The sequence below is a fragment of the Leptonychotes weddellii genome, chromosome 4 (assembly GCF_054177405.1).
Source record: "Leptonychotes weddellii isolate Sample4059 chromosome 4, ASM5417740v2, whole genome shotgun sequence".
Taxonomy (NCBI): Eukaryota; Metazoa; Chordata; class Mammalia; order Carnivora; family Phocidae; genus Leptonychotes; species Leptonychotes weddellii.
In genome coordinates, this window is record NC_138372.1 from 65,027,833 (window position 1) to 65,053,066 (window position 25,234).

Genomic DNA, 25,234 nt, shown 5'->3' on the forward strand with positions numbered 1-25,234 from the left:
AGAATGGGATGGACTTCTGGAAATCTCCCTAGAACACCAGAGCTCTGAAAAACACATATTTGGAGGCCTAAAGAGTACCAGGCCAACTCGTAAAGAAACAAATTGCTACTCACTTCCCACGGCAGACCCTGGAGGCTAGGAGACAAGTTGGGGATCCTTGGAGAAAAGGTAACTGTGGATGGGGATCACTGTTGCCAGCAGACCTGTGCCAACAGTTGGGTTATGAGCCTCTCTGCCTGAATGCTAAGAAAGCCATGCCACCCAGTGTTGATGCCGGATCCACCATGAATTCCTTCGTAGATCACCTTCTTTCATTATAAACTCCACCATCTCTCATGGAGCCATTCTCCATGATTCCACAATCTGCATTCATGTATATAGGTTATATGCTCTGAGTTACAGGTATCAGAATCTCTTTCCTCTCAGTTGTCCGGGCCAGAAATTTGGGTGTCATCCTTGATGTCCCCTTGATGGAACACTTGGCAACAGTCACCAAGTATTATCAATTCTACCTCGTCAATGTCACTCTAATCCGTTCATTTCTTTCCATCCAGCCTATCCGTCCCTTACATCAGATCACCATCATCTCTAGCTTGGATTAATTTAATAGCCTTCCAAATGGCCTTCCTGCCTCCAGTCTTTACCCCCTTTAATTCATTCTCCAAAATGGGGTCAGCCATCTGTAGATAAAGAAAGTCTGATGAAGCTACCTCCCTGCTGAAGGACAAGCCCAAAGTCCACAGCCTGACAGACAGGTCCTTCATGACCTCACCCCGACTGACCCGCCAGTCTCCTTGTTCCTCTGCACTCTTATTTGCAATGCCCTGAGCTGGTCATAGTGTCCTTCATTTCTGGGTCTTTATCCTTGCAGCTTCCTCTGCCTTCAACATGCTCTACACAACCCAGTTCTTCACATGACTCCACAGCTCCCAGTGCTGGCTTAATAAAAGTCGTAGCTGACACTCAGTGTGAGGGGTTCCACTCTAAGCATTTTTATGCATTAAGTTATTTAATCCTCACATCAACCCCTTTGCGATAAGTATTATCATGTTGCCCTTTTATAGACAAGCTGGCATGATCTCTCAAAGCTGGGTTATGTGCTTCTAGGTGCTCCCAGAGCCCCCTGTGTTTATCATAAAATGTACTATTATACATTTTCCCAATTTTCTGTATCATAGACTACAGATCCTAAAGGAAAAAGACATGTCTGATTTGTAGTGGTCTCCTAGATGAAGCTCACTCAATGTCTGCTGAACTAATAAATGATGACAATGCTCAACAATATGGGATACAGGTTGAGGGCACATTCTAGAACCCACTTGCTTGCATCCAAATCTCAGCTCTTCTGATTACTAACTGTGTGAACTTGAGCAAGTTATTTAACCCCTCTGCCTAGAATGGGGATAATGATAATATATACTTCATATAAGAGTTAAATAATATCTGTAGAGTGCTTCGAGGAGTTCCTGGCATATATAATGATTATATAAGTGTTTGCCATTATTAGCATTCATGTTAATGAAGGAACTAAAACCACTTGTGAAATGGAATAAATATCATTAGCTCAATTTTACAGGCAAGAGGAGCTAAGATCAAGTGATTATCCTCAAATATATGCTGGTTCTAAAATTAAATATTATCATCCAAAGATTTGTTACAATGCACCGGAGACATAGCTGAAGGATTCCTTACAAAATATCCCATTAGTAGACTTGTAAAAACCGGCAACAACAAGGACAACAGCAAAGTGGGCTCCTAACCAACCCCAAAGAAGAAATGATCCAGAAGTTTCAGAGCACACCACTTACTTGTATAAAGGATATATTGCTACACGTGAGGGCCAAATTTAGAAGAAAGTTACAAGGAAATGCTTCCTAAGACTAACAGGACCATCTCTGATTTGTGGGAATATTTAGGACCAAAGCAGCTCCGTTTTATAGAAAAAATTCCCTGAACAAATAACTTACTGACAGTAAAAAAAACTTGAATCCTCAGACCTTGACAGGGGATTTAGTTGTTTGCTCTTAAAAGCAAAGCAGATAACTTTTCAAAATAAAAATTTTGTCTAAGAAAAGATATAACCAAAGGAGTAAACACTATGATAGGGTTTCATGGCATTAATTAAGTACTGCATTCCTTGTTAGGCATATTGTCTTTGCTCAGAGGTTACTGAAATGAAGACCCCATTGGCTGAAAACAGTGTCTAGTTTTCACCAAAGGAGACACAGAGAAAAGTTTTATTCAGAGTTGACACTTTGCTGAGCAATCCAAAGCCTTGGCCCTCACGTCTGTAACCCATTTAAATGCTCATGGGAATTTCCGGGTGAAAACCAGAACTTTTACTCTAATGTTATCCCTTGGTTCTCAGCAGTAATCCATCCTTTGGCAATGACTGACAGTGAAAATAATAAAGTATTCATTGAGGTTCATATCTTTACTTTCTAAATCACACATCAAAAATGAATTCCTGAAACTCCATTTCCCATTTTTGTGATAGAGATTAAGACCTACTTAAAAAACAGCAAAATCATGAAAATTTTTCTTTGCCTGAGAGGTTTGCAAGAACAACCAACGGCACCGCATGACAAATAACATTTTACTCATTAATTTAATTTTTAATATTTTGAGACAAGACCCCATTATGACTAAAAATCTGAGAAGCCCTGGATTTTGTTGAAGAGGAATTTGTCCTTTTGTGGAAAAGAAAAATGGATGAAGCCACCGTGAGATTCTAGAAAATTCTCAATTGTTCTGTCATTTTCCAAGCTTATATCTCTACACTTTGATGTCATTTGGTGTGCATGGCTTTATGTTTTGGGATTAAAATGGACACCAACAAGTCAGATTCCCTCTTTTCTGGTGACTGCTTCTAGCTGCTATCGGCTGCCATGTTCTGTATAATAGAAACAGAAGTTAGTAGGGGTCAGGGGGAGCAGGAGGAAGAAAAGAGTTTGCAGAGGGAGGTAAGAATAAAATAAGCACATAGGAGAAACTAAGATTAAAAAAATGAATAGGCTTTCCTGGATAGCACAGGGCTTTCCAACTTCTGGTTCCAGGTTGTTCCTTAGGTGTGGTGATCTACACACCCTTGGGTTCTATGACACCTTTGTTCTTCTTTTGCACCTAAGTGACAAGAGTTGGCTCCTGTTTTTATAATCAAAAGGACAGTTAATACATGAATAAAACTCCAAATTTAAGTACAGGGCCCTAAACTGAAATATATAGTTTCTTCTAGATATATCCTAGCTACCACTATCAGATCAATCTTTTGCTGTAATTTTAGAGTCTTAGCCAAAAGAAGTTCAGTCCATGGTCAAAAGCCAAAAAGTTCCCAGAGAGTTTAAAGAAAGGAAAAAAAAAAAAAAGCTATAATGTATGGGCTACACAAATGCTTTTATTTTTTTTTAAATATTTTATTTATTTATTTGACAGAGAGAGACACAGCGAGAAAGGGAATACAAGCAGGGGGAGTGGGAAAGGGAGAAGCAGGCTTCCCGCCTAGCAGAGAGCCCGATGCGGGGCTCGATCTCAGGACCCTGAAATCATGACCTGAGCCAAAGGCAGACGCTTAATGACTGAGCCACCCAAGGGCCCCTACACAAGTGCTTTTAATGATGTAAATGAATTAGTAGAAATCATCTTCCTTACATTTCCTTTAGCTTTGTAAGTTAGAGCTTTGAAGAGATATATTAAAGAAATACACTTAAGTAGATTAGTTCTCATTTTGATAAAAGTATTCGTGCAGATTATAAACCTCATCAGCCTGTTTATTCATAGCCCTCTTAAAAATTGTCATTTAAAAAAAATGACCTGTTAAAGTACTTATGAGTCAGCACATTTTTTCTTTATGTAGGTAAATGAGGGTAGATTTGGGAGTTTCTTTTAGAAGAAGATAATAATAACAGTCCTATGTTTGAATTTCAAGTTCAGTATCACATTTGGCATGGATTTCAAAGTCTTCCAGGGGTGCTGTTTTGTTCACAAGGAGGTTTTTCTTGTTTGAGCCCTCTTGCATAAGACTCTTGGAGGAGAGCAAAGAAAAAAAGATTCCCTACGTGTTGAGACATGAAGAAATTAGTGTTAAGACACCCACGAAGCCATGCTTTAGCCTCTTTAAGCTGAACAGCAAAGCAATTTCATTCTTTCCATAAAAGATGAGGTCAAAAAAAAGGGAACAAAGTGCTGAGGAGAAAGGAAACTCCCATCTTGGTCTTTACACTGTAGAAATCAAGTCAAGCCTGGTGGGTGACAGGGCTGAGCCCAAAGTTGTATGCCTATGGAGGAGGCTCCAGCCTGCAGAAAAATCTAACTCCTTTCTCCATCCTCACACTTAAAACTGCCTCCTTTCTTTCATCATGTCCTCTCTCCTCCCCGTAAACAGCTATTCCTCAAACCCCTGGCCGCTGCCCTCAGCCGATGCTGGGGTGTCTGAGTTGGGAGGGAAGACAGGCAGTGATCCAGCCTCAGACACAGGAGTAACTTCCCAGGCCTGGTGAGTGGAAGCTTCTCTCTGTGACTACCTTCCAACAAACTTCGTTTTAAATTATGATTTTTTTCCCTTCAGTTGTGTTAGAACATATGTAATAGTGAACTGAGTTCTTAGGAAGCAAAGAAGTTGGAAGGACCCAATCATGAGTGTTTAGGCCTAACCTTCTCCACACTGGAGGGGCAGTGGGCCTGGTTCACATTTTTATGTTTCATATAGACGGTCTTCTTGCTAGGGGGAGAGGCTGTGGGCAGCTCCACATCTCCTGGCCATTGACAGAGGCTTCAAAGGCTTTCAGGGGTTAAATTCTCGTCAACACTAATAGCACCATCCTCCTCAAGAGATGTTAGCATTTCACCAGTTCATTCACTTGAACATGGCCTTTTACAAAGAAAGTAAGTAGCCTGATTATCTTCTTGTGGCAGATCAAAAGTCAGTGAGGCTTTGAGGCCAGGGGACCTGCCAAATCGCCCCTCTCTCAGGGCTTCTGCTCTTGCTGTTGCTGGGCCTGCTTCAATGGAACTGTCCCCCATCGTGAATGGGCTCAGCCCTCACTGCATTTGGGTTTCTAGGCAGGTGGCACGTCAGCAGAGAACCACCCAGCCTAAGGTAGCCTACTCTTCCCCTGTCTCTGCCCCGCCACTGTTTATCCCTTCCCCTGCTTTATTTTTCATCAGAGATCTTAACACTACTTGACACTGTATTGAGATTTATCTGTTTCCTGGCTCACCCACATGAGAATGTAAGCACATGAAGGCAGCAGCTTCATCTTGTTCATCACTCAATTCCCGGAACCTAAATAGGGCCTGGCCCATAACAGCCCTCAGTAAATGCTATTTGAATGAATAAATAGGAACGAAAGGCAAATATCTCAATTTCTAAATTAACATATCTCATCTCCCTGTCAGCTTTCATTTACTCCTCTATGCTTTCTGTGCGTGGTTTGCTGCCAAGGGTTGGTAGATGGAGAGCTCCACCCTCTCCAATGTCTTGTGCTAAAGCAAAAATGCTTCATGTAAAGGTGTGTGAGTTATAAAAACCTGGTATTGACAGAAAGCATAAGGAGAAAGACACCGCATTGTTTGTGAGAGTGTGGACTGAGACACCCGGGCATCCCAACAACACATTTCTACACAAAAATCATTATTATGTGTGTGTGAGGAGTACACACACACACACATATTATCTGCAGGGAAAGGGTCTACAAGACGACACATCAAACTGTTAACAGTGGTTCCGACCTTTCTAAAGAGAGGACTGAGGGTGACTTCCACTTCCTAATCATAAATTTCTGTAATATGTATATGTTGGCAACCAGCAAGGACTGCATTCATAATAACAAAAATAATAAAAGCTTTAAACATATTTAAAATCTGGAGCCAAAGCACTTTCATACTTACAAAACTATTTACATTCTGAGCTCTAGTCTTGATGTCCAGATTCACAAGTTTTGTCACCTCTCTAGGCTTTATTTATTCCTGAGCCGTAAAATGGGGCGAGGAATTTCTGTCCTGTCTGCTGCTTGGGGTTACTGGGTAGCTAAATCAAATTCACAGGGTGAGGTTTGAAAACATTTTGAAATTACTAAGTCAATTCAAGAAGCCACTATGTATATTATTATATTCTTGTTGAAGTTTCTTGTTAGCATTAAATTTCATTTACTCCTAAGAATACACTCTAGGAGGGATTTGTGTTAGGACTTTTACAGGTGAGGAAACAGATGGAGAAAAATGAAATTTCTCCTTCAGACAGCAGAATTAGAATCCAAAGCCAACTTTAAATCTTCATTCTATTCCAGGTATTACCCAGAGAGAAGGGAGAGGAAAAGTCCCTTCAGAGCATGGCCCCTCCCAGATGAAAGGACTGGTCACAGTCAGGAGCAGAAAAAGACACTCTTAGGAGCATAAAATGAAATAAAACTGCAGTGAGAAAACTGTATGCTTCTTATCCTGCAAATGTGTTGGTCCAAGGCCAATTTACCCCTTTAATTATGCTCAAATAAATGCTTTTATGCGCCCCAAACTGTAAGAGTTTAGGAAAACCTCTTCAGAATAAATAGGCAAGAATTTTAAAAAGAAGAAGAGAAAATGTAGGCTTTGCTAAAATAAACATGCCTTTACTTGGAGGAAAAACGCGACTTTTAGAAAAAAGCAGGAACAGTCATTCTACCAAACTGCAGAAAGGGATACTTCATCCACTGGGATGTTTCCAAAGGTTTGCTTGTTATGGCAATGCTACCGTTATATACAAACAAGAGGGCAGGATGACGTGTTCTACCAGTCCCACGCAGCCATGATCCTAAAGGTTATTGCTCTTGCCAAGGCTTCAAATAAGAGGGATCATTTCTAAGGAAAGTGGGTGGGCTCCACCGCCCTCAGCCTCTGGCAAGCAAGTTTTAGCTCAACATGACAAAGTTCTGTCAATTCCCTAGCACCAGCACGGGTCTAGTAATATAATAAACAAATTCAAGATAGTAGGTTTACTGATCATCAAAGATCATCAAAAAGCATTCCAAGAATGGGTTAGCCCAGTGATGGGTATGAGAAACAAACAGGGTTTTAGAGGGGATGGGGAGGGAGGATTGGTTAGCCCGGTGATGGGTATTAAAGAGGGCACGTTCTGCATGGAGCATCAGGTGTTTTACACAAACAATGAATCATGGAACACTACATCAAAAACTAATGATGTAATGTATGGTGATTAACATAAAAATAAAAAATTAAAAAAAAAAGCTTTCCAAGATAAATTTTCCAATTTTTTTAAAAAAGGCATTTAAAAGATATTTCAACCATGTAACCACTGATTACATTGCTCCTAGATATTATTTTTTAAATAATAATTATTTTCTCTTCCTGGAAGTATCATCCAGAGATGTTTCATAGCAATAAAAGACCGTCTTCTTGAAGACTTCTTTGCTTACTGCTTGAGTCCTACTATGTGCAGTGCTTTGTGCAAATAACGACAAATGAGATGCAGCAGTCCCTGCCCCAAAGAGGGTCACCTAACAGAGAGAATTAAGGTTCGAAAAGCTATGCCTAATTTGCACTTCTTTGAAAGTTCCAGTTCTATTAAAGAATCTCAAAGCACAATATGAACCCTATGCAATTTTTATTTTCAAGATACTACTCCAACAGCTTCCTGTGCCCAATTCCAACCCTGATATTGAAGACATGCTGCTCGAACTAGTCAACCTTGTCATCAGGTTAATGTTAGAAGTCCTGCCTCCCCTCTCCTTTATGGCTATTTCTCTGTCTTGGCCTTTCTTTCTTTCTCTCTCTCTCTCTCTTTTTTTTTTTTTTAAGATTTTATTTATTTATTCATGAGAGACAGAGAGAGAGAGAGAGGCAGAGGGAGAAGCAGGCTCCCAAGGAGCAGAGAGCCCGATGCAGGACTCGATCCCAGGACCCTGGGATCATGACCTGAGCCGAAGGCAGACGTTTAACCATCTGAGCCACCCAGGCGCCCGTCTCTCTTTCTTTCTTTCATGACTTTCTCACATGAAGCGCTCTCTAAAACATTTTGGGGCAAGATTTCATTCCATGCTTCCTCAGGAGTGCAATAATATTGGCAGCACAGTTTGCAGGTCATTGTGAGAGGTCAGCGAGCAGTCCCCTGGTGTTAATAGCTTGAGTAATACTGTTTTCTCCTTCAGACCACGCCATTAAATTGTTTTCATTACCCACAAAGGGATTGTTTGTGTCAGAGCAAATGAGATCTGATACAAATGCAAATGAGCTAATTTCAACCTAACAAAATAGTTTACTCCTGATAACTAAAAGAACAAGACAATGACAAAAATTTGTTAAGTCTCTTGATATACAGGCAGGAGAGAAGAAGTGTATTAAATAGATGGGCCCCCTCAGAGCGGGTGATGCGGCTTCGGTGTGCTACCTGGAGCTTTTTTTTTTTTTTTTTTTTTAAAGATTTTATTTATTTATTCATGAGAGACAGAGAGAGAGACAGAGGCAGAGGGAGAAGCAGGCTCCCCGCGGAGCAGGGAGCCCGATGCGGGACTCGATCCCAGGACCCTGGGATCATGACCTGAGCCGAAGGCAGACGCTTAACCGACTGAGCCACCCTACCTGGAGCTTTTGAGGGACTTTTCTGCTCCTCGAGACTGGGGTGAGGGGGTGGTTTCCAAACGTTTTAAAAATACGATGTTTTCTGTTCTCTAAGAATATCAGAGATTCTGCTTTGGGTCTATTTCATTGAACTTCTGTTCATAAAGCATTCTTCTGTTGTTCTTTCGGTCATCCAAATGCAAAGCTCTGAAGTGGGGTTCATCCTTTTGCTGCTCCCCTCGTGCATGATATGCCTGCCCTTCCTCAGGCAGCCGTCCTTTTAATGCCTTTTAAATCTATTTTTCCAGTTTTCTCACTGCCATCATAGTAACTCTTGCTTCTGTGAAGTGTTTCTGCATGGGGCCTGGGTAGTTTCTTCAAAACGTGCAGGTCAGGGGTCTACGAGCAGACCGCTGAAGTAGAAAGTGGTGCGTGTGTGCAGGACAGGAGGGAGAGCTTCCACCTGTGTGATCCTGATCCAACGCACCATCCCCCCGTCCTGAAGCCTCACTTCTGTAACAGACTGTCTGGGCCGTCTTCCTGCAGCTCTGCCAACCAAGCCCTGGGAGCCGGTCAGAGCCCACCTCTCATCAGGAAGAATCTGAGGAGCCCCCAGCCTCCATTTGGCCACATTCCTGGTCTCTGCTTTATACTCTAGCCCCACTCATTATGTCTCCATGGTAACCTGACTGGTACCAGGTCTGCTGCGACTGGGCCTCTCCTTGACTCCTGCCAGTCTCTCGGGGACCTGCAGCCCTCCAGAGGAGGCATCCGCCCATCCTGATCCCCAGCTCGGGTCAGGTCAGTGACCAGATTCCCATTACCTGCAGTCAAGTTTCCCTGACTTCCAACGACTGATTTTGAGGTGGCTTCCTGTCCCAGGTGGTTGGCGGAAGTGACATCTGTTGTCCCCAGCTCTCTTGCCCGGACCCCAGCCCTTCCTTGCTAGCTCCTGGCATTATTCCAGGGCCCGTGCTACTGGGCTGGCCCCTAGGACCTGACACTCTCCCCTGATCTGCCTGTGGCGCTCCCTCAGCCCTGCCTCACTCAGCAGGCATGGGCCCTTGTGAGCTTGCCCAGATCCAGCCAGCTCCCGGCCCACTGCCTCCTCTCACAGCCCCGGCCCCGGCCCCGCAGCCATGCCCACCTTTCACCTGCCACAGAGCCTGGACAGTGGCAGCTTGAAGGGAACAAATGCTTTCCATCTAAATGTGGTAGCTCCCACCTGTACTACTTTCTGTCATCACATTGTGACCCGTTCCTGGTCTGGAGGTGCTGGAGAAGCTCCACCCAGGGGGCCAAGGGTCCAGCGGGCCAGTTGTCCCCTCAGGTCTCCAGGTGTCCATCTATTTCCCATGCCAAGTGAATGCCCAGAGAGCTCTCCAGAAAGCTCAAGAGGATCCCAGGGATGCTAGAAATCTTCATCTCCAATGAAGACATAAGTGCTATGAGAATGGCATCCAACCTTTTCCGTTCACTGGATGAAGGGTTGTCTCAGCCTACCGCCCCCTGACTGATAACTACAGAACATGCATTAATATACTCCAATATGTCTTCGAGGGACCGTAAGGGAAAGAGGTTAAGAACCCTCAGACCCTAGAATACTCTCTTTTCTACTGTCCAAGGCTGCCCCTGGCTCATGAGCCCGATGCCCCCTGGCTCGGTCATGTTCTTTGAACATCTGATGCCTGGTCACACCAGTCTCTGAATGATCCAAGATGGCTGCTCTCCCCTGAAGCCTCTTGAGGGCCCCAGGTCCCCAGAGGCTAGCCCAAAGTGCTTCAGAGGGGCTGCAGAGCCAAGTCCCAGAGAACTCCTCAGAATAGAGAACCCACCTTTCTGTGTGGATCCTGAAGGCCACAGCCCCTCTACCCCACAATCACTGAGACTCCTCAGGCTGAGCCCAACTACCCAGTGAACTCTCCTATGTTACCTCCCCTTCCTAAACGCAAAGGAAGTCAAGAAAACCCTCAACTTAAGAACTTCCAGACTGCCCCTGCAGGATCCTCAGGTTAGCACTGTCCCCCTACCCCAAAGGACAGAAGTCCAGAATCCAGTGGCCGGTCCTTGGCATTATCCCTCTCTGACCACATCCAGAGAGACTCCTACAGTCAGAAGGGTCTACATGATCCCTTATTATACAGAGGCCAGCAAAGAAGAATCAGGAACCCTAAAGATTCTCCAGGCTCATGGCACTCTCTAAAGTGAAAGCTGTCTTAAAGCAAAGGAACATAATTTCCTTTTGAAGTTAGAGCAAATGGGAGAGAGTCCAGTATTAGCCCATGGATTAGCACAAACCTCTTATAGGGCCACTTGTTTGTCCTTCTGAGGGTCCATTCCATGCTACCGAAGAGACAGAATTTCAGAGTCTAAGCTACAGAGCCCACAAGCACTTGCGTCTGCTACGCCACCGCAGCATCCTGAGGATGAGCCCCGGCCGCTGTGGACAGCACCGAACTCTCCTCGGAGGACTTCACAAGTTGGCTGTGTGTCCCTGGAGGAGGAGCAGGACATCCAAGTGGCCATGTCGATCCCAGGAACTTTGCTACAGGTTTCCCAATCTAAGTAGACTCAGTATAACTCCTCCAGAGCCCAGAGCCTTCAAAAGAACATCAGGCCTAACTCCAAGGAGTCCCAGCACCCAGGAGCTTGGAACACATCCTGGGATGGGTAACACTGATATTCCAAGGAGGAATTGTTTAAGTCACGCAAAAAGTTCTGACCTTTCATATGAGGCCCGTTTGTGGTGTTCTTTAGGTGAGCCCAGTCATGAGGGGGATTGTTCTGGATAGAGCATTGACAAGCCTTATCTTGGGCCCAGCTAGGAAGACCGAGAACAGACAAAGGGCAGGAACAGATGGGTCTTTGCCTCACTGGTGAAGTGCTGAAAGCCCAGTAACATATGAGCTGTACGTGGGAGCTCCGGGGACTGTCTCAGCCACACGGGCCCTGTGTACCCCCATCAGTGCTCGAGGCTGGTGATAAGGAGCCTTAACCCTGAAGAAGACAAGGAAGCTTCTAAGAAAATACTTCTCACAGTGGAGATGGATCATGAGACAACACACATGGCTGGCCCTTGTAATCCTGGGGGAGGATAAACTCAATGAGACGGGAGTCTCTGCATGTGGTCCTGGGCTAGTTACGGCTGGGAGGTTATACTCAGCAGCTAGAGCAGCCCGGCGGGTCTGTGGCCTGCATGGTCACACAGAGCCCGCGCTCACCGGGGCCCTGAGCTCCGCTTCAAGATCTGCTGTCTCCATCCTGAAATCCTCAGTAAGTTTGCCTCTGAACTTACAGTTTGTAAGTCAAGTTTGGCGGGATGACAGGGCATAAGTGTGAGCGGAGATGTCCAGAAGAAAGGAGAGTTTTAGATCTTAGTGCCTTTAGCAGCACTTTTCTTCCTGCCTTTTTTCTTTTTTTATAAGGGGCCCGTGAATTGTGCAGCCAGTCCTGTCTGCAGCCCTGATATAACGGCCTCCCAAGTAACCAGCTAATGCTCGAAGGAGGGAATTGAGGAGTATAATAACCATGTATTCTCTGGCAATTTCTCCACCTCTAATCCCATTCCTACCACAGGAATCTCCTTTTATGCCTTAGAGTCACTCACTTAAGGTTTATTTGGTACCCGCTTCAAACTCCCCCCAGCTCAAAAAGACCACTGGTAAGAGCCAGGACATCGGGGGCCGGCATTCCAGAAGGCAAATCATGTCATGATATCACAGGGTAAGGAGGATCCCGAGCAGCAGTAGGACCTTCCCTGTGATTATGACCAGGACAAGGACGGAGGTTGGAGCAGCTGCTCAGGGCCTGTGCCAGGAGCCATCCAGTTAATATGTTTGTTAGATCATTATAGAAACAATGAATGTTTATTGAGTAACTACTGTGTGCCAGGCACTACAGAAATGAAGACAGGCACAGTCCTGTCCTTGACGAGCTCAGTCTAGTCAGAGATACAGGCACTTAGCAAATAAATTATAATAAAATGGGCTAAATACTTTTATACATATAAATAGTATTCTATAGAAGCTCTGGATAATTAACTTTGGGAGACTCAGAAACTATAACAGAGAAGGATCTTAAAAGATAGATAGGGAGTTTGTCATGCTAAGAATACGCAAGAGGGGCACCTGGCTGGCCCAGCAGGTAGAGCATGCTACTCTTGATCCCAGGGTCATGGGTTCGAGCCCCTTGTTAAGTGTAGAAATTACTTTAAAAAAATTTTTTTAAAGAATTAAAAAAACAAACAAACAGGTGGTCTATCTCTAGCACCCATATTAAAAAAAAAAAAAAGGATTACTCAAGAGGAGCATCAAGCAGACCCTGCACAGCAGCAGAATGGGGAGAAGCTTAGCCCCACAGAAGACTGGGCTGTGTGATAGGGGGGATGTTTAGAAAAGAAGGTTGGGACCAGAATTGTGAAAGTGGCCTCCTAATTCCAGCTCGGTAATTTGGGCTTTATCTAGAATACAAGAAGGGCCCAGAAAAGATTAGACACAGTTCATTGTGTTTTTAGGATGGTACCTCGGCTGGTGGTATGAAGGAAGGCCTGGGGCGGGAAAGCTGGGAGGAGGGAATCCAGCGATGATGGGAAGCAACAGAATGGTGAGGGTCAGCCTAAGGGGATTCGGTAGGATCTGAGACACCCCTCAAGTAGATCTGGTAACTAACTGGATATAGATGGTGAGAGAGATGGCCATACTAAGTGTTCCAGTTTGGAAGGCAAGGCAGATGGGACCTCCACTGTAGACGCACTATATGACCCACGGAGCTGGGCCTGCAGGGCATCTGGCTGCATGTGGGCAATCCACAGCTGGAAATAGAGATCTGGATCTTGTGAGAGAGGCCGAGGATGGAGACACGGCTTTGAGCAGCATTCACAGAGAGGCACTGGTCCAAGCCACAAAGGAAGGTCATCTTAAGAGAACTTGGGCAGCCACAGGGGACAGGAACAAAGGGCATTTCCGGGATGGCCAGAGATGGGAGGGACTGGACAAGAGACAGAGAAGGAACTGAAGAGGGAAGAAACCATCAAAGGGTGGCATGAGGCAGGCAACTGTGCAACAGGGAGCTCCAGTCAGATCACTAGAGCGGGCAGTTAGGAGGGCAATGGGGGCTTCATCAGCACAATCCTAATAGGGGCAGAGCTAGCTTACCATGGCTTGGGGTATTAAGAAAATGGGATAAGAAAGAAAGAACAGTAGTTAGAAAGGGGACGTAAGGTCAGGCACTGTATTTTTCAATGGTCAAATACACAGCCGAGCAAGAGTAATGAGAATAGGCTCCTGGGAAGGCTGGAAGTAATGGGCTCTTGTAGAAAGCTAGAACATAAAGATTAGGCCGCTGCAGATTAGCTAAAATGGTGCAGGGAGGGGTAATAAGAACATTCATGTCAGACAACTTCTATCTTCTTGGTTAGAAGGGTTAGAAGGAAGTAAGGAAGGTGAGGTCAGCTGGGGGTTGAGAAAGGGCAAAGCTCAAAGGCTTTCAGAAATCTTAGTTTCCAGGATGAATTCCCGCCCCTGAATCTCAGTTTCCAGGGTGACTCTCTGCTTCCTGCTTCCAAGTTTCTCTGCCCTTGGCCTTCTGCTTATTTGATCTCTGTGTCTTGCCAGATTTCTGCAAGTCCATGCCCCACTGGCCTGCTCCCCTTCTGCCCCCCTGCTGGGCTTCCCTGGCTGCTCGTCCTGGCCCACGTAGACTTGGTGCCTGCTGACAGCTGTACCTGCCTGCTCTGGAAGGGGCCAGCTCTGCCTTCTCTGGGGCATCTGTGCTACCTACCACCCACAGAGCTTTGGGCCAATTCCAGCAATCTCCTAAATGATCTCTCCCTCTTCAACCAGCCCCCATCTTCCTAAAATTCTACATTTAGCAGCTGCCACCTTCCTCTCAACCCATCAATGCCCTCAAGACCCCACAAGGGCTCTCCATTGCCAGTGAGGCAGTTTAGCTGTGGCCACAGACCTATATAATTCGGCCTATAGCATCTTTTAACCAAAGTTGAATCTGTCCAGGCAGTCACAGGTGCCACCCCTCCCTATTGCCTTAAAAGTCCAAGGCCAACCCAGGCACCCATGTCATCAGCCTGGCCTCTGTAGACATTTGACAATGAAGTCCACACCATCTTGGGATTCAAGGCCTTCCATTCTCTGACTCCAGTATGCCTCTCAAACCAGACTGTCATTACTCTGCAAACACCTTATTCCAGAAATGTGTCTACCCTGTCCCCCTTCCCACTCTTGGCCTCAGTATGGTCTCCCTGGATATGTGTATGCCTGTCTTCCATCCTGCCATCCCACCTGTCTACAAGGCTTTGCCCTCTCTTCTCCACCTGTTATACTGAGATCTGGCTCATATCCTGCCTCTTCAAGGAAGCCTCCACAGACTATCCAAACCCACAGTGTTTTTTGCCTGGGCACCCTCACTTGGCCCTTCTGTATATTTATTTGTTCCTTCAGTTATCCTGGTAGTTATTTTTTTGGTAACCTTATTTTCTCAGATCAGCCTATAAACAGGGTTCCCTTTAAATCTTACGTACAAAAAGCCAATGGAGCAGATCTACCTCTGTGTAATCTACCTCACATATGACCCAACCATTGATTCATGAACCTTGGTCATCTCCTGACAACCATAAAACATCAGAACAAGCACAGATTTGTAGTGCCTTTAGGGCAGAGGTACCCAATACATGTTTATGATGAGAAAATGTAAAAACCAGAAATCTCTCCCTGTTCAGAAAACCAAAAGGATAAAACAGGCCCAGTGCTGGGCCATGAACTCTCTGATTTGATGAAAACAAACAACTCTTGGTATATATCATGGTCACTTAGCCATCCAAGGACAGGTATATTTCACCAAGGCAGAAGGGAGACCCATTAGAAAAGCAGGAACTTGGAAGTCCAGAGCTCCAGCCACAATACCAACAATGATTTACAAGGTGAACCTGGACAAACCTCTCAACAGATACTGATTCTTCGAGGTAACAGGGTCTTTCCTTCTCACATGTTGCTGTTATACCAACAGTCTGGTGGCGAGGGAGAGTGGGTAGCTGGAGTAGAGGGACAACTGTCAGAGCAGGGTGAAGGGCTGCTCACCTATGGTGTCCCCCAGCCAATACTTCTGGTTCACCTGCCCTCTATTCCAGCTTCTACGTTGATCCCTAGATGTGACCAGGCCATGATTCCAATCCCCCCACCTAACCTGTTGGCTTTAGCTACACACAATGCAGTGGCCCCCAGCTGAAAGTCTAAAAATACACACAATGTTAGCACGGACTTGATAAAATTCTACCATGGGTCAGCACAAACCATGCTATTCCAGGTATGAGCCCAGTAGTGTGACACCTGGGTAACAGACAATAGCCACGTTCCCCTTTGGCAGAAATGGAGGCCCTGAGAGAAGGCATTACTGGAAATCTCAACCTTCCAGGAGGCTGGCTAGGTGCTGGCAGGAGCACTGGATGTAGCTGGGTAATGGAACATCTCTGCTAAGTGAAATAAGCCAGAGAAAGACAAACACTGTGTGGTATCACTTATATGTGTATTCGTAAGGGGGATAGAAGGGAAGAAAAAGCCAATTTCATAGAAACAGAGAATAGAATGGTGGTTGCCAGGGGGAGGGGGAATGGGGAGATGTAGGTCAAAATGTACAAATATTTAGTAATAAGAATTGTAAGTTCTGAGAATCTAACATACAATGTGATGCCCATAGTTAATAATACAGTATTGTGTACTTGAAAGCTGCTGAGAATAGATCTTAAGCATTCTCACTGCAAAAAAGGAAGGAAGGAAGGAAGGGATGAATGTATAAATTATCTCGATCTTGGTAATTATTCTACAAAGTATATGTATATCACGTCATCATGTCAGATACTTTAAACATACCCAGCTACATTTATCAATTATTCTTCAAAAAGCTGGAGGGGAGGAAAACACAAAGGTAGAATTTGAGAAGCGTTTCTATACCTCACACTTGGGAAATAGTCAATAATTGTTGAATTGCTGAATATCTTCCAGCTGAAGAGGAAGGCTTCAGGTTTCTTTAAAAAGAAAAAACTAATGATGTAATGTATGGTGATTAACATAACATTAAAAAAAAAAAAAAAGAAAAGAAAACCTGCCAGAAAAACCCTTCTGAAGGAGGAAGTGTGCTAGGGGAATAAAAGAAGCTGAGTCATATTTGGTGTGACAGAACTGAAGGGGTGTGTAGAAGAAATGGAAGAAAGAAGGCAGGGCAGGGACTGTACTGGACATGAGAACAATGAGTTGGAAAAATGACTTTAGACCTGACTGCAGAGGGAGGCATGTGAAGGAGTGAAGCAGGAGGGAAAGAAAGCACTGAGAGTCAGAGAGACCCAAACAGCCACCCAGGCAGAGGGGAGGCAGAGATTTCCAAACACGTCTGGGTGGACGGGCTGTGAAGAAGTGAAGGCAACTTGAAACGGTGGGATGGAGGGGCACACAACAGCGGGGTTGAACTTGAACCTGTCCTTGTGAGCAGACGGTGAGGTCTTCTCCATCACCATGATGCCCCTGAGGACAGAAGGTGCACGTCAAACAGTATTGTGGGAGGCCACAACCCAGGGGGGCCATGTGAGCACTCACAGAATGGCTTGACTCTGAAAAGATTTAGTCATTCTCCGCCTGATAGGACTGCCCAGCAACAAGAGAACTCCTACGAGCCAACGACCTGATCATTTCAGCATTTCTTAAGGCAAAACTTTCACTTTTTTTTAATATTTTTTATTTTTTTTAATTTAATTTAATTAACTTTTTTTTTTTTTTAAACAGATACTTGATAACTCAGGCATGCAAGGCAGCAAACACTGAAAGTAGGCTTCTGCCCTGCAGAAGCTACCACCAGGCTACTAAAGCTGAAAACAAATGTAGGATCTCCTGGGATTCTGTTAGCGTTTCTTGATTCCTGGTTTCTCTGTGTGTGTTGTGTGTGTGTTTGTGTGTATGTATGTGCAGGTGTCCACTTTTTTTTAAATTTTTTAATGGAACAAGGACATGTCATTGATGAAACCTATAAATAATATCAAAAGGCCTAGGTTCTTGCCTCAGCTGTTTTCAGACAAAGAGCCAATTTCCCAACCCTGGGATAGGTGGTAACAGTACTCGACTAACAAGGCATCCTGGTAGGATTCATTAGCAAGACAGGACCGTTTCTTAGGAGGAATGTCTTCTAGATTACACACAAGATGGCGGTGCTGTGTTACGGGATTCTTATTAAGCTAACACTTAATGGTCAGGGTCTCACTTATGTTTTATTCATAAATGTTGCAAAAGTGAAATGAATTATTAATGCAAAGATCATCTGTCAGAGACAGAAATCGTTAACAGCATTTCGTGGCTGGCGTTGGCGTTTACAGGGTCTAGTGATGCAAACTCGGAGCTTTTCAGTTCTGTGGTGCCCAGTGTCCAAGTGGGCCTGGGTCTCCAGGAACTGAGCTGGTGCCTTCACCAGCTGTCAGGCAGCCCACCCAGGCAACTTCTTCCTGACCATCTGTCCCCATTACAAAACCTGCCGCCATGATGGTACCGATGGTAGGCCCCTGGCCTCCCTCTTCACAGGACATGTGACGTTACTGGGAATAAAAGGGCACTCTGCTTAAATGTAGGGCAGGCCAGGCTCTTTAGAGTCAAACTAAGGCCTAAGAAGAGTAGCCATATTGACTTAGCACATACTATGTGCCAAGCACTATTCTAGGTACTTGTATGTGCATTGTCTCACTACATCCTCAAAGCCTTGCCATGCCAGAGGTACTGATAATATCCCCACGTCTATGAAAATAAGTCACAGATTGCTCAGGGTCACATAACTTGGAAGTGGCAAAGCCAGGACTGAAATCTGGTTCCCTCCCTATTCCCAAGCACCTGTTCTTGCCGTCTACGTCTTGCATAAAGTTTCAAGAGGGGGCGGCTGTCATTCCCCCAAGAGATGTTGTCACATCGCTCACTATCACACGGCAGAAATCTTTATCACAAAGCAAGAGCAAACTCAATGTTGAGAGTTCAAGTGACTTCACAGAAATAACTAGAAATCAAGGGAGATACAAGTTATAAACCTCATTACTGGGGTCGCTGTTTTTCTATCCCTATCACTTATGTGAAGCTGCTCGTTAACCTTGAAGAGTGGGGTCCTGGAGCCAATCTGCTTGGATTCAAATCTCAGCTCTGCTACTAATCTTAGGCAAGACACTAAAACTCTCCAGGCCTCAGTTTCCTCATCTGGCAATAATAACAGAACTTCCCTCAAAAGAGCTGTCAAGGAGATTAAATGAACATGCCAAATGCCAGAACCATGTACAGCACAAAGTGAATGTTACCTGTTATTTTTTTTTTTAATATTTTTTATTTATTTATTTGACAGAGAGAGACACAGTGAGAGAGGGAACACAAACAGGGAGAGTGGGAGAGGGAGAAGCAGGCTTCCCGCGGAGCAGTAAGCCCGATGCGGGGCTCGATCCCAGGACCCTGGGATCATGACCTGAGCCGAAGGCAGACGCTTAACCGACTGAGCCATCCAGGAGCCCCTGTTAACTGTTATTATTTTTGCTACTATGGGTCTATGGGCAAGACACTTAAGTCCACCCAAATTTCCTTATTCACAAAACAGATCTGCGTAGCATTATTATGAGGGCTAAGTGAACTGAAATCCCCCAAAGCATGTAACTTGCAGACCTCCTACTGGTAGGCGCTCAAAAAATGTTCATTTGTTTTCCTCTTCCCAAGACAGCACTACCACTCACCCTTCTAAGACCTCTGTTTGCCATATTATAAAATGGGAGACACATCATTCCTCAGTCACCATCTACCTCATAGGCCTATTACAGCCAGATCCTGCCAAAGGCCAGGCTGGATGTGAGGAAACCCAGTTTCTACTTTCAGATCCAGCTTTTGAAAAGCCACTTAACTTCCCTAAACCTCCATTTCCTCATTCATTCCCTCATTCTATTACAATCTCAACACATATGTTCCAGAGAGTGTGCTCCATGTTAGATATGCAAAGATAGATAAATAAGGTACCATCTCTGACTTCAAAGCACGCACACTCTAGTTCAAAATGAAGGCATGTAACAAGTAAGTGGATGGATTGAAGTATGAACGAAATAGAGAGGCGGCCCAAAGGACATCGTAAGCAGGTTTACCTAGGTAGGCAAGGAAAAATTCACAGAAGATAAACCCTTGAGTTGAGTCTTACGAGATGAATGGGAGTTTCCCAGACAGAACAAGGGGGAAGGTATTCCACTATGTGCAAGGCTTAGAGACGCCAAACAAAAAACCATTAACAATTATAGCTGAGTGGAGGGTGCATCTAAGGGAGCATCAGGAAAATAGAATAATATCTTTCCCACTTATCTTGCAGGATTTCCCGAAACGGAATGAGAACACGTATTAAAACATTGAAAAGGACAGTGCTGCAGAAACAACGTGTACGCCTATTATTAGTACTCTAGCAAGGCTTGTGATGAACTTAATTTTCACCCATTTCTTTCTAGTGTGAGAACTCCCAGCACTGTTTCTTTACCACCACTTTTCCTCTTTCCTTTCTCCCCTGCGAGAAAGCAAGGAGGATTTAGCACTGACCTAAGTGGAGGGGTGGGAGGGAGAATGACAAGAAAAACATCCAGCTCTTTGTTTCAGTTACCACAAACCTTTTCAAGGTCCCTTAACCATAATGCTTCTCGTAATTTAAAAGATTTCAGTCATTATTAGCCAGAAAAGAGACCTTGATCCTAAGACCATGGCTTTTCAAACATACTTGACCATAACCCGTGTTAAGAAATACATTTTATATTACAATCCTGTGCACACACAGAAAGTGTCAATTAGAATCTCCTAATTGATTTCATTACTTGCCAGTGGGTCACAACCTGAGGTTTGAAAAACACCATCCTGAAAGACAAGAAGGTTTATGGAAGATGTTTTTATGGAAGATTTCAAGAGTATGGCTCACAACTCCCCTCAGCCTACTTTTCTTTTACCTTTCAAGACTCTGCAAAAAAGAAGAAAATCCAGGCCATTTCCCAGGAAACAGAACATCCCCATGTGCACAGCTCACGGCGTGGGTTGTCTGACAATAAATGAGAAGTTTTTCCATGGGGGGCTTCTTGCTTGGTTGCTAAGGCCGATTAGGCTTGTTAACAAGTAGGATTTCAAAATACATGGCTCTCTCTTAGGCAGGGCCTTGGTGCCCTATAGAAAGCAGGATCATATGTGCCCAATGTCTTTTCCATGGGAACATTCATAAGCAACTTCTCTCATGTAAAGGGCTCATCATACATCATGACTCAGAAATGAGCAAGCTTTCTGCCCCAGGGCTGCTAAAATGGGAACACAACGTCTAAATGCCTTTCCACTCACATACAGATTCAAGATTCACACCACCATTGTCACTGCTACCACCTCCCTCAGCAAGGAAAAAAATCTGCCCCCTGTCCAGCTCTGTATGCTTTGTGTGCAGCCAAAATACTAATGCTGGAAAGAAACACAAAGGTCATCTGGTCTCCCTCTCTCCTTCCAAAGAGGATGGCCAACTAAACTTTCCTGGCTCACACTGAGCTATTTCCTTTTTTTTTTTTTTTTAAGTTAAATTAATTCACCAATAGTGTATTATTAGTTTCAGAGGTAGAGGTCAGTGATTCACCAGTCATATGATATCCAGCACTCATTACATCATGATCCTTCCCCAATGTCCAACCCCCAGTTACCCCATCCTCCTCCCCTCCAGCAACCCTCAGTTTGTTTCCTATGATTAAGAGTCTCTTAAGGTTTGTCTCCCTCTTTGATTTCGTCTTGTTTTAGTTTTCCCTCTCTTCCCCTATGATCTTCTGTTTTGTTTCTTAAATCCCACAAATGAGTGAGATCACATGATAATTGTCTTTCTCTGATTGACTTATTTCACTTAGCATAATACCTTCTAGTTCCATCCATGTCGTTGCAAATGGCAAGATTTCTTTCTTTCTTTTTTTTTTTTTTTGATGGCTGAAAAAATACTGAACACTTCATGAATTTTCCTGTCATCCTTGTGCAGGGGCCATGCTAATCTTCTCTGTATCGTTCCAATTTTAGTCTATGTGATGCACAATTGAGCTATTTTCTGTTGTACCACAACATGCATCTGGCAAGGGCTTTCCTTATGGTACTATGCAAGTTTAGATGTTTCTACTGTCGCTTTTGATTTTGCCATTTCTCTGACTTAAAATATCTTTCCCTCCTGCGCATTCAAATCCCACCCATCCTTCCAGATCACATCCCAAGCCCTCCAAAAAGCCGTCCCCAAACTCCACCTGTCTATCCCATCTTCCTTCTCGGAAATGAGATTCAGCTCCCTGAATTCATGCAACTCTGCCTTTTAGGTGCTGTTTAAGAGACAGTTAATACATATTTATGGATTGGCTTTCTAATATTTAAAAGAAGGCATATTTATAAGAAACTTCCATCTTAACCTTTCCTACAACATATATATCAATGTAAGCAGAAAGGTTTAAATGATTAAATCAGATAATCATTACAGAAATAAATATTAAGCTATTAATTTACACATACTTAGAACCAGTAGCTACAATGATGGTAAAGCCAGCATTGTTGATTTTTCAAAGATACTATCACTTGGGACACACTTGTGTTAGGCAACGGAACTTTTACACACATCACAGTGAGCAACTGAGGGGCTTCCTCCCTAAGGAGATACTATGGTTGATGCTTTTATGGAAAAAGACTCTGTGCTTTGATACACAGTCAACACACTGAACTCTGTGTTGACTTTGGTTACTTATTGTTATAACAGGATCGTTGGATTTTACAACTTGGAAAGAATTTAAAGATTATCTATTCCACCTCAAATGGTGAAATTTAACCAGGAAAAGGTGAGCTAATAATGTACTTCAGATCATCCTTATAGGAAATGACAGATTTGAGATCAAAACCGTATCTTCTATTATCCAAAGAAATCAGGATCTAGAAGCCTAAAAACCTCATACAACCCAGCTCTTCAGTTTCACCTCCTCTGTCCCCAGACTTCTCATCTTCTACCAGATCCTTCTGTCTCACCACTAAGGAACTTCCCCAGGTCCTCGCCATCAAACTGTCTTCCCACCATGAACCAATTCCTCCACATTGTTCCATGTCAGCACCACAACTTCTCTTATCTTACTTGGCAATTTCACTCTTTATTCCGTTTTTTTTCCCCATTATCCAACCACACCTGCCAAAACCACACTGTGTCTGCATTTTACCCTTCTGTAACCAGTCCAGGCTGAAGCTAGTGACCAAGACTGTCCTACGGAGCCTGTTCTCCCCACCTAAGATTACACCTTTTCCATCTCACACTGTATATGATACATAATATGCTGAAAAAAAAAGAGAGTTTTCTCTTTAATCAAGAAGGTCATTACCTTCCTGACACATGGCCTTCAAGACACATGGACAAACAATGATGCTTACAAGTCATTTTAAGCATCATGGACAATACCAATAAATACTGAATGTTAGTTACTCTCTGCCAAAAACATCAAAATCCTGTCTAGTTCAAGGGTGGAAAAACTGATTAATGTGACCCCCCTTCCCTTTCTTACTATTAACCTACATTCTTGTCAAGGGGTTAAATGAAGAATGACGTGGTCAAAACAGAAGAGGAAACAAAGAGGAAACCAGGGAAACCAGTAAAAGTCCAAATAAATCAAAAGTGGCTGCAGAGTATAGTGTTAAACACGTGGGCTCTGAAGGCCAACAGCACAGTGTGTGTTGGGGGCCCTAAGCATCCATCACTGAGTGGCCCTGGGCAGGCTGCTCTGCTCAGTTTCTTCATCCGGGCAATGAGGGTAACAGTAGCCACCTACATCACAAGATTGGCATGAGGATGGAATAGATTACACTCCATAAAACAGTGAGGACAATGCCTGACACATAGTTAGGACTATATAAATACTTGTTAACTAACATAAATCCTCAGTTTGAAATCATTTTAACAGTCACGCTGTGTGTCTGCTGACTTCCATACCTTACTGGCAATTTCAGGACCTAGACACATCCCACTGGCTGCCATCCCACACCACATATTCCCTGCGTCCTCTACTATGAATTGCTGCCCAAGAGTTCCTTCACATCAGGACTTGACAGGAACATGCTCCGGGACCTCTCTCAGGAACAGTCCCCACTGCTGCGGCCACCACACATGGTAAGAAATGGACTCTCTAACATAGAAGACAAGCCCTGTGAACCCACACAGCACCAATTCCACCTGTGACCTGGACTGGAATTGGGGGGCAGCCTACCAGAGAGAAAACAAAACAAAGGGAAAATTTTTTGCACCAAATACATCTTCTACGGACAGGGTTGGCAGGGCAAAACAAAAGTCCTCAGAGCTGTTCACACGTGCTGTCCTAAGGCCTCTCCTCTCTTTCTTCATTTTGTTCAGAACAGACTCTTGGCTATACCAAATGTGATCTCAAAGTCACCTAAAAACCACTTGTTTGTTAAACTAAGCCCGGTAAGACCTCATTTAACTCCACCTCCCAAGAGTATTAACATTGCTGATACTCCCTTTCCTTGATGGCTCTCTTCTCACAGCATCTAGGCCACCATATTTCCCTGGGTTTTCCGGCTACTCCCTAGAGGGCTCTTCTGTTGGTTGTTCCGTGCCTTCCCACCCTCCTCACACTGGAGTGCCCCAAGGCTTGTTCTTTGGTCCTCTTCTCCATGTTCACCATCCACATTCACCTCACCATGGTGAGCTTATCCAGCCTTGAGGTTTAAAATACCATTTCTTCCCCCAATGACTCTCAGTGAATCTCCAGTCCAGACTTAATTCCTGAACTCCTGATTCAATAACTCACTTGGATGCCAAATACAATTCTAAATTTAATTTGTCCAGAACCAAACTCCTGACCTTCCCCACAAACCTCTTCAGCCTCCTCATCTCGGTAGAATGACACACCCCACTCTCCCTCCTCCTCTCACTTTGCTTCATACTTACTCGTCAGCAAATCCTATCACCCTGACCTTTAAAAAACATCCAGAATCCAACCACACAGCACTACCTCCCAACTGCCCTCTGGTCCCAGTCCCTACCACCACTCTGAGTACTAAAATACCCTCTTCAGCAATTTTCTTGCCTTTGCCCTTGCTCCTCACAAAATGGCAGCCAAAAAGAGATACCATTAAAATGCAGGTCCAATCATGTTACTCCCTTGTTCAAAACCTTCCCATGGCTTCTCTTCTCACTCAGAAAATCCAAAGTCCTTATGATAACTACACCGCCCTACATGATCTGAGTGGCCCCAACACCTCCCATTAACCCTCCAACCTCATATGTTCCCACTCTCCCAGCTCGCTCTACTCCAGCCACACTGGCCTCCTTGCTGTTCTGGGCTCCTGTGCTTACTGCATCTCCTGCCTGGTGCCCTTCCCAGACACACATGGCTCACTTCCTCACCACCCTCACATCTGCTCCAAAGTCGTCATCTAGCTGAAGCTAGAATTGCAAACTAGACCTGTTTAGCCTCTTTATCTTATAAGTGTTATATTAAAATGTATCATAAAATTATTTTGTTTATCCCTATTAAAATACTTATGTTGTCTTCCCCTACTAGAGTATAAGCTCCAAGCAGGTTGGGGATTTATGACTGTTTTTGTTCACTACTGCATTTCTACTACCTAGTAAGCACCTTGCATACTCTAGACAC

General features: G+C 44.2%; 1 protein-coding gene and 1 pseudogene across 3 annotated transcripts in view; both read right to left on the reverse strand.

Annotated features, from left to right (window-relative positions):
* Positions 1 to 25,234, reverse strand: part of LPAR3 (lysophosphatidic acid receptor 3) — a 74,835-nt gene that overhangs the window by 24,317 nt on the left and 25,284 nt on the right. The window lies entirely within an intron of this gene.
* Positions 21,538 to 21,634, reverse strand: LOC115942207 (U6 spliceosomal RNA; annotated as a pseudogene).